Below are 9,965 nucleotides of genomic sequence, written 5' to 3' on the forward strand. Positions count from 1 at the left end.
CATGTTCTGCGCTTCTGGAATATTTTTACTTTTACTGTGTTTTATTTTTATTTAAATCTGAACTAAGAAGAGAGAAGAGTATACCTGTTCTTACAGCTCCAGCTGGTTCCAGGGAACCTAAAAAAAACTAGTGAAAGACGAATATTCAGTGATAAGTTACAGGATATTTACATTAAATCTGGAGGTTTGAGGATCTCCTGTAAAGCTCTCATCATCTGCTTTACTCGCACTAGCAACAGGTGCGGCGTTCAGGAAAACTCCGACATCCCGGTTGAAATCTGTTCCTCATTAGAGGACAAGAGACGGGTACGTAAAACAGAAGCATGTTACTATTCTTACACACCTTTTCCAGACCAATTCTTGATCCCATCATCCGTCCAAGTGGACGTAATCATCACTTCATGGACAGATTGAAAAATTATTTATTTACCTTCTTGTCTGAAGTCAAGCCCCCCCATTCTTGTTAATGATTACAGTTTTTTCCAGATATCTTTTTAGCACAGATATTATGCTATTACTTTCTGAATGTCTCGTTGTCCATGAAGGGACTGTTATGCAACAGAAACCTGTACTGTGGTTTAAAAATAACATTCAGATTGAATTTATTGTGGGAGGTTTCTGATCCACACAGAATCAAAGATGATACATAAGGACTCATAAATATATATAGAACCCTAGTAATATTTGAATCAGTGTCTCATAACACGTACCTAAACCACACAGTTTCTATTTTGCGTCTACTTTAATGTCGCTCCTATATTTGACCTTGTTCTCTTGTTCCTTTAAGTTTTTGTTTTGTTTTGTTTTGCCTGGCACACATCAGGCTGAAAAGTGTAATGAATAAAATTTCCATAGAATCTAAGTGAGGTCTTTAGGGAAACCAGTTCAGAAACTTGATGTTAGCTGTTTTTTTATTGTTGTTTTTCCACGGATGTGCGATGACCTGCAGTTGAAATGGCAACAAAACTGATTCTAGTGAGTTTGGACTCAAGGAAGCTGAGCAGAATTGGATGCCACATTTTAAGATTATTATTTGCAACAAAAACAAAAAGAAAAAGAAATGAATAGGGAAGAAAAGAAGGGAAATTGAAAAATAACACATTTATAGCAGAGTCAAGTAAGTATGTTAACTTCAGTTGTTATAAAAATGCTGTATATCAAATAAGACTTAAAAGAAATTTGACTGCAATTTAATGCCTTGAAATTGGTTCTCTGCCTCTTTAAGAAACTCCTGCTCTTTCTGAAACAGGAAGTCATCACAACATGGCTCCTCTATTAACCCTTTAATGACGTTTTTACCTGCATTGCTCTGAGCAGTAGTTCCTATAATGAGCTCAGCAGATGCTCAGTTCCACCAGGTGGTTTGCTAATGGCTGCTGGCTAGTCTGAAGGAGCTGAGTGGGGGAGTTGTGTGGAGGGTTGCTCTGTGAGGTGGAAGCTCAGAAGCTTTAGCTCCAGGGAGGAGCTTTGTCTCAAAGACGTGGCTGAATGGTTGCCACAGGAGATTAAAGGATTTCCCAAACATGCATGAAAGAATCAAAGCAACACTCCCACGTCCGTTTTTGGTGAGGGAACAACATTATAACCTGATATAAAGCTCAAAAAACTCAATTTTACGTCATTCCGCCCCTTTAACAACTTGCGAAAAGGTTAAAAAGGAAGAATTTTCCCGGCAAGTGCTCTGTATATCATTTAATCGCTGTCTCATTATAACACTCCTCCAGAGAGACCGGTTCAAAAGAAGATTGTCCAACCTCAGCTGGACTTTGGAAACATCTGGGAAGAATACTCACTGCTGATAGTGATGTGATAAAAGGCAATTCAAATGAAAATACAGTCTCAGAATAGACAGACTGCTATCTAATCACTGTTAAGAGATTATTGTCTCTCTGTATTAATTAGCCGCCTGAAGACGGGTTTGTTTCTGGAAACATTCCTTTCTGAGGGACTCTTTTGATCCCAAAGTGTTTCTGAGAAGAGAAGGAGGTCCGTCTCTGACCCCCTACACACAGGAAGCTGTTAACAAGTTTGCTCTCTAATGCAGCACAGGGCGAGTGTGTGAGTGAGTAATCTGGTTTCAGTCGGGAATGTTATCAGGTGCTCTGCGGTTCAGCCAAACAAGACATTTTCTTCGCAAAATGATACAACATCAACTCCCAGCCTGACTCAAGGTCAGAACAGCACTTTCCACAAATCTGTCATCAGCTAACATGAAGAATAAAATGTTCTGTGTTTGTGTGCACACAGACTGCGTCAGGGTATTTTTCTGCTACATCAGACAACTCAGGTCATCAGTTAGAGACTAACTTATGCTCCTCAGGGAGAGGGAGCCGGTCGGTCCCCAGGGAGGAGAGGTCACACTGGTGCTGCTGGACTTCTGGGTTACTCAGTCTGACCTGTCATCACTTAGCGAGAGCGCGAATAAAGGAGGTATTCAGAATGAATCCGCCCTCCCTGGTACTACATTTATCACTCTGTTGAAGTGAATATCGACTCGATGTGTTGGTCCATTGATGTCCCACCAGGGTGTGGAGAGCAGGACTCAGAGGTGGAATAACTCTGAGTCAATAAAATAAGCTTTTTTTTAAAAAAAAAAAAAATTAAAAAAAATCATTTATATTTAAAAAAAAAAAAAAATTCAGAACTTGTCCAATACCATTATGTTAGCTTCAACAAAAAAATTGAGAAACTAGTTGATTTTTTTTTTTTTTTTTTTTTTACAATTATCATACATTTCTTATGCTTCAGGTATTGATAAGTGGAATTACATTGCAAATCTAAAAGCTTTAGTTGAGTTTGAACCACAGAAATCAATCATATCTCTGTTTGTCTGTCTGTCTTTATGAAAACAGCAGCAGATCAAAAACAACCTGCATAGGTACTAGAAGTGGGCGTATTGATCCAAAAATGTCGATAATATTGACACCAAGTCGGTATCATTATCAGATCAATACTAGTGTGGTAAAACTGATGCTTTAGTTTTAGATTCCCTCTTGAAATTTTAGCTTATTTTCATAAAGTAGTTTCTCAGGTTGAAACAGATTTTGCTTTGATTTACTCTCAATACTTTAACAATTTTTCGCACTTTGATCATTTAGGAAAAAAATAAACGCAAATCATGTTAATGTAGCATTAAATTGTACAAATGTTAAATACTGAAGATATGACGCACATTTATATCGTTAATTCAAACTGAGTATTCAGCTTCACTTTAGAGACATTAGCACAAGAATTCAGCACAAAAATAATGTTTCACTGGAAATGTGTCCTTTTTAAAATATTCGAGATAAGAGGAGAAGCACTTCTCTCAACATGTAAAAAATACAGACAAATGTCCGAGTATCCGGTATATTTACAAACTCTGCTTCTTCTCAATTTAAACTTTTACTTTTAGCTTAATACAATTCCTACAGTAAATGCGCAGGGATTGTGGGTAAAGTCAGAGACATGACTAGCAGAGCTATCGTTCAGCGTTAGCTTGTGCTATACTGTATCATGTTCATGCCGAACAGCAACACAAAACACACAATACATAAATGTACTTACATCGCCATCATCTGCAAAGCAGAAGGAACAGAACTTTCCTTCAGTTCGAGTCTTTTGCTAAATCCTGCCGTGTTGTGTTGGTCGTTTTCAAAGAACTCCTTCTTGTTTTGCGCAAGCTACTAATTTCTTTGGCAATATTGCAGGGACATTGCAAGCAAAAATAAAACGAAGCCATGCGAGTCTCTTCGTCATGACTGGGAGAACATGAATTACTATTTTAAAGCCGATAAAAAAATAATAATAATTAAAAAAAACAACATTTGAATTATCCAGCAGGCATCCTAGCGCTACCTTGTGGTGATCGGGTTGCCAGATCAGCGGCTGGATTTGGCTTGGAGTTAAAGGTAACAAAATTGTGACGCATCACTTTAGATGTTTTTGAAACAGATGCGTTGCAGACACCAGCAGAGCATTCACTCGTTTTTTATTTTATTTTATTTTGCTGTTGGTCAAGAGGGAGATACCTAAATGGAGGCACAGAAACATACAAAAAGTAAATTTGGTATAATGGTGGACCTTTAAAGTATTTTGTTGATGCCTATAAACTTTGTCCAAATTCTCTCCTTGGTTTGAACAATAAATAAATAAATAAGTAAATAAATAAATAAAAGCTACAAAAACTCCTAAAAGTCAGAAGTGTGACGATACATCAAATTTAAATAAAAAGTATCAGTATCGGCAATACTGGCTATGTATTTAATTGGTATCAGATCCCCAAAATGTATTTCTTACAGAAACATTTAAATAAAACAATTTAAAAAGCAGAATAAATTTTAATTAAATTAAAATGTACTTGCTATACTTGCATTTTCTTAACAGATAGTATGTCAAAAATCACACACTCTTTATAATAATCAATAAAATAATCGTTATTGGTATTGCCTCTATCAATCCCGTCTCATAAATGTTGAGGAGCTTCTTTCATATTTCCAATTTGTATTGGAGAACCTGGAATTAATATGCGTCACATTTGGGATCAATAAAGTATTTCAGAATTTAAATTTAAATTGAATTTGAATTTCATTTTGGAGTGCCACCCATCGGGCCCCCCATCCTACCAAACCTTTCTGGGGCCACTCCTGCTAAGATGAGACATTTCCCTCAAAACCACAGGAACCATTTCCTTTTCAATGTCACACACAAGAAAGACAGAGAACACCAACACAAGAGAACACTGACTTGTGAATATCTTTTTATGTAGAAAGATTTCCGCGTACTTCAAGTATGAAATCCACCAAAACAGACAACATAAACAGGGAGTAGTTTGTCGATCTCTCCCCCCCACCCCACTCTCCAAAAGTCACCATTCTGTCATATTACTGTTCATGACAGATTATATTTTTGCATTTTACAGCAGGAAAAAGAGGAGTAGAAATGACGCAACGTGACAGTTTTTATGACTCAGCAAGCACTTACTGTGCTTCTCCCTACATGTTGCAACAAATACTATCTCCCTACCAAAAAAAAACAACAAAAAAAAAAAACAAGAGAGGGGAGAAATCGTGTGCTTATTTGTCACCTGGCTCCTGTGGACCCTCAGATGTCGACAGCAGTTTCACGCTAACTGGCTCGCTGCTGTAAACCTGTCAGTCAGATTAGCAAACGATGCAAAGTGCAGGCTTTTGGTGATGTCGCCAACTCTTCTGAGAGGAGGTGAAGAGCAGCTAACTTTATAATTTAGTGCCAAATTAAAGCTCCGCTGTAGGTTTTCAAAAGTACCAGGTTATATTGGCGAAAGTCCCACGTCGGATTTACAACTAAACGAGGACTGCGGGTCACACATCAGCATGCTGGAGGGATGCTGCCAGCTGATTAGCATATTCTCCAACCTCCAAGCCGTTCTCAGGGTCATGTGCTCCCCGAGTCCTCCTGCCTTTGCTTTATGGCACCTGTTTACATAAAACAACTTTATTTGTCCCATCATGCATTGGTTTATAGGAGCCCACATAGCTGGTTTATTGTCCATCTGGATGCTCTGACCAACACCGTTAATTACTGATAGAGCGAATTGCTGCCGCCGCGACAGCACAAATTCTCCTGGTGTCAAGAATGTAATAATAAAAGAATGCAAATGTATACAACCTGTATCTGCTGTAGTTGTAAAGTTTTTTTTTCACTTGTACAGTAAGTTGACACAGTTTTATATTTTTAGAATGTATGATTCCAAAGAGAAGAAAGGGGTTGTCTGTATACAACTGTTTATTTATTTTTATTGGGAAATAGAAATTTTACTTTTTTTTTGCAAATATAGTTAAAGTTTACATGCAAACACGATTTAAATTGTTAATATGTTAACAGTTTACATCATGATGCAACAGCTAGTGACCACAATGGTTTTATTTGGAAAATTAGTCAGTTTTTTTTTCACAATTAGGATTTACACATTCCACATTTTTTAAAATGAATGTGTAAAAATATATTCAGCAGCATTATTCACTCGACACACAACATTTTTGACCTGTTAAAATCTGTTTTAACAGGTCAAAGTGTCAGCAAAAATACCATGTTTGGTATTTTATCAATTGAACAATAAAAACATTGTTTTGGTGTTTTCACGTAACAATACAACAGTCTTATGGTAACCACACACCAATAACCGAGTGATTTAATTTAATTTTTTTTATTTTTTGGAACATGTTGCAGGCATCAAATTCCAAACGAGTGAATATTTCCAAAAGTTTTCCATCTGAACGTTAAGCGTCTTGTCTTTGTAGCAACTGAATGTTGTCTGGAAAAGGATTTGCAAATCACTGCGCTCTGTTTTTACACGACGTCCCGAATTCATTGGAATCGGGGTTGTGTCACATGATCTCATTACTTTTGTTTTAATCCGACCGTAAATATTTCATCCAGCAGCTGGCTATAAGACTCATCAGTTGTTACAGATATAATATTATCTACGGCATTCTTTTATTGTTATTTTGATCATAAATCTTAAGGAAAAACATAAAAAATCCACTGAACTCAGACGCTGTTTTGTAGAATAGTATGTCTTTTGCGCTTCAGCTCTCATGAGAATCTAAAAGGACGATACTTGGTGGTGAATATGCTTTAAGTAATCAAAAAGTTTATTTCTTTTCCATTTGATATATCTGAAAACAGCTGGATTTGTCTTTTTTGTAAGCAAGAAAAGGATATGGGAGCGTGATTTTAGCCAGCTGAGCTGCAGTGTGCAGCAATATTTTCATATTTTTCATAAAGTTCATGAAAGAAAGAGAAAAAAAAACTCTAAAGGACTTTAAACAGCACAAACAGGAAAGTTCTTGGAACAAATCTGTAACTGTTTCCAGTTTACCAAAATGCTACTTTTGCTGTTTATTATCCAAATGTAACCAGTAAATGACAGAAATGTACTCATTTGCCACCAATTTTTAAGTAAAAAAGTTTTTTCCCCAAAAAAAGATCATGAGGAACGCTCCAGTACGTTTAACAAAATCATAAAACAAGTTGAGATTGTCTGCAAAGCTGAACTCAGTTATCAAATAAAAAAAATTAACTACTGCACGTTTGAGAATGTGAGAAAACGAGAACAAAATATAAATAAAAAATAAAGACAGTGATCTGTAGTGGTTATGGAGTTAAAAGCGCTTTATGATCCCCAGTTGAGCAATTATGCTGCCAAGTTTTAATGAGCTGATAGCGCGGCTGACCTTGAGTGTTAGTAATTCAGTTTATTGCGCGATACGGCTCACTTAAAAGCCCGTGAAACATTTGAAGGGCTGCACATCCAACAAATCATAAATTATAATTTTTTTTCATCAGCTGATCCATTTGATTTTGTTGGTTCCCCCCCAATTTCTCGTCCGCCCAAACGTCAGTCAGAGCCACGTGGTCAACAGTTTTATTTGTCATTTCGAGGTTTAAAAGTTGACCTGCTGAATGTCACACCGTCACTTAATCCTGACATCAAATAAAGAAAGTCCTCTATGCCGACACGGACTTGTTGAACTTTTCATAATAAAAGCCCCCTATAGCCAATTGTTCCGGTTATTTCTGAGGTGAAACCGGAGAGCATCTGAAATTAAATACGCGATACACAGGCGCCGGACGATACTGACTTTTGTGTGCGCTCACTGATAAAGTCCTGCTGAATATTTACACTTGACATTTTTCCACATTTCTGCATTGTATTTATTCTGCCGGCTGATATTTCCCTCTGAATCGTTGCAGCTACCTTTTTTTTTTTTTTTTTTTTTTTTTACGTGATCCAGTAGGTTTTATGGTTGAATTCTGCAGATGATAAAAGTCCTTCACAGAAGTCCCAAGTTTAACCCTGATAAGGACAGCGCACACAGCCAGAGTTCATAACTCACCAGTTGCATTTTTTTACACACTTATTACGGGCATAAATGATCGCTGTTAACCAATAAAGTGACAAATAAACAACTGTTTAGCATTGGTTTTTGGAATATGAGTATGAACGACTCCACGTTTACAATCTTACACATAGCTCCTGTAGAACAGCTAATACACTGTAGCCACTCAGCTATTGCTCCCCTATACTGGAGATTTTCCACTGCACTGAAACTGATAGCTAGAAATTAATTATGATTGCATTATGATTATGTGAATAGAACAGAGAATTTCAGACTGAATGTAATGTACTCGAAGTCCAGCAAATCTCTTTCACCTAGAAATACCTGAGCAGAAGATGGCAGGTGTGGCAGTGTGGGTGGTAGAGCGTTTATTATGGGCCTCGGGTCACTGTGTTCTCTTAAACCATGTTTAAAGGGCCAATTCTAATTTCTTTTAAAAGGGAAAGTTAATGCATGTTATCAAAAAGTGTCACAATATCATGATCAGTCAACATGTAATGTGTGACATAACTTTTACTGTATTTTATTTTTGTATATATAGAGAGATTAGCCTGATTTCCATTTTTCTGTTTTTGTTTTGTAAAATTGAACTGGTGACAAAGATTTCATTTGATTCTCTTTAGGAACTAAAATAAACAGCATTCAATATGTTCTTTATTCATTAATTATTTATATTCGGACCTGACGCAAAGTCCAACTGTTTGTGTGCGACAACAGTTACTTTAAAACCAGGTTTCACTCATTTAAAATGGATAGAAATGATTGACATTTTAAATCTTCTTGAGCATCTTACATTAGCGCGATTAGCAGAATTAGCATATTTAACCACAGCTAACATCAGCGTTTCCTTGAGAAGGCTCTTACCTTTTCTAGAATGTTCAAAAGACATTCCCAACTCCAGCAAGCTCCAAAAAAAGAAAAGGCTGGAAGCTTAAGAATGGAAAAACAGGGCAGCTTTGCTGAAGTCTGTTTAACCTTCAGGATATTTGCTATAATTTGGCTAATGGTTAATTTGCTCCTGTGCCTGTTTGACCAAACTTCCTTAAGTGGGGTGAAAGGTTACAGGTGTTTCAGCAAAGCATAGACGTACTTTTAGATTGCCCCAACTTTATCTATCAATAGGCTTTTGCCTATCTATCAACAGGCAAAAGCCTATTGCTAGATAGGCAAAAGCACACTTATCTCTTATAAGTGTGCATAAAAATATAATGTGCCAACAGAGTAGTATTTTATAGACAAAAAGCCAACTGCTCGTAACCTTCCAACTGAAGCCCAGCTGTAAAAAAAATCTGTACTACCACTTTAAGAACTGGACAACCTTTGTCTTATCTAAACCTGAATTATGTCTATATATATTGTATGTCTTCTCTACATGTAAAATTGGTCTCTAGTGTAATATAAGGGCAAAATCTACCTCTTCAGCTGCATGTTTTTGTTGCTTTGCCTGCATTGTAATTAAGTGGTTTCAGAATGACATTCATCTCTCTTCAAACCTGTTGTTACATCAGTGAACACAGGAATGTTGCGAACACAGGAATGCGTTCATGACTTCGTCCAGCACACCAATGCTACACTGCAAAAACACCAAGTCTTTCCAAGTAGTTTTGGTTTAGTTTCTAGTGCAAATATCTTAGCGCACTTGAAATAACGCAAAACTAACAAGTAATTTCAGCAAGAGATATTGGAGGTAGTTTTAAGAAAACAAACAAAAAAAACCCACCTTGATGAAAAAGGATCTGTTTCATTAGCAGATTATTTCACTTATAACATGAGAGGAATGTCTTGTATTAAGTGGAATAATTATTGGAACTAGCACTTTTTCATCAATATTAAGGAATTATTGACTCTAAGCAAACTCCTAAATCTTGCTTTAAAATTACTAGTAAGTTAGTTTTGTCTCATTTCAAGTGTACTAAGATATTTGCAGCAGAAATTAGACCCAAATACAGATAGTACATTGCTCTTTTGCAGTGTGACATTCTCATCAGTCATGTGAAACCTGCTGGATCAGCTCTGTCTGACCCTCAAATTAGCTAAATATGTCACGTTGAGTAGAAAAAATGATCGCAAGCTGTAATTCCCGAACATAACAGACAAACCATA

This window comes from Poecilia mexicana, unplaced genomic scaffold (genome assembly GCF_051168715.1).
Source record: "Poecilia mexicana isolate PSO_F unplaced genomic scaffold, ASM5116871v1 scaffold_4, whole genome shotgun sequence".
NCBI lineage: Eukaryota > Metazoa > Chordata > Actinopteri > Cyprinodontiformes > Poeciliidae > Poecilia > Poecilia mexicana.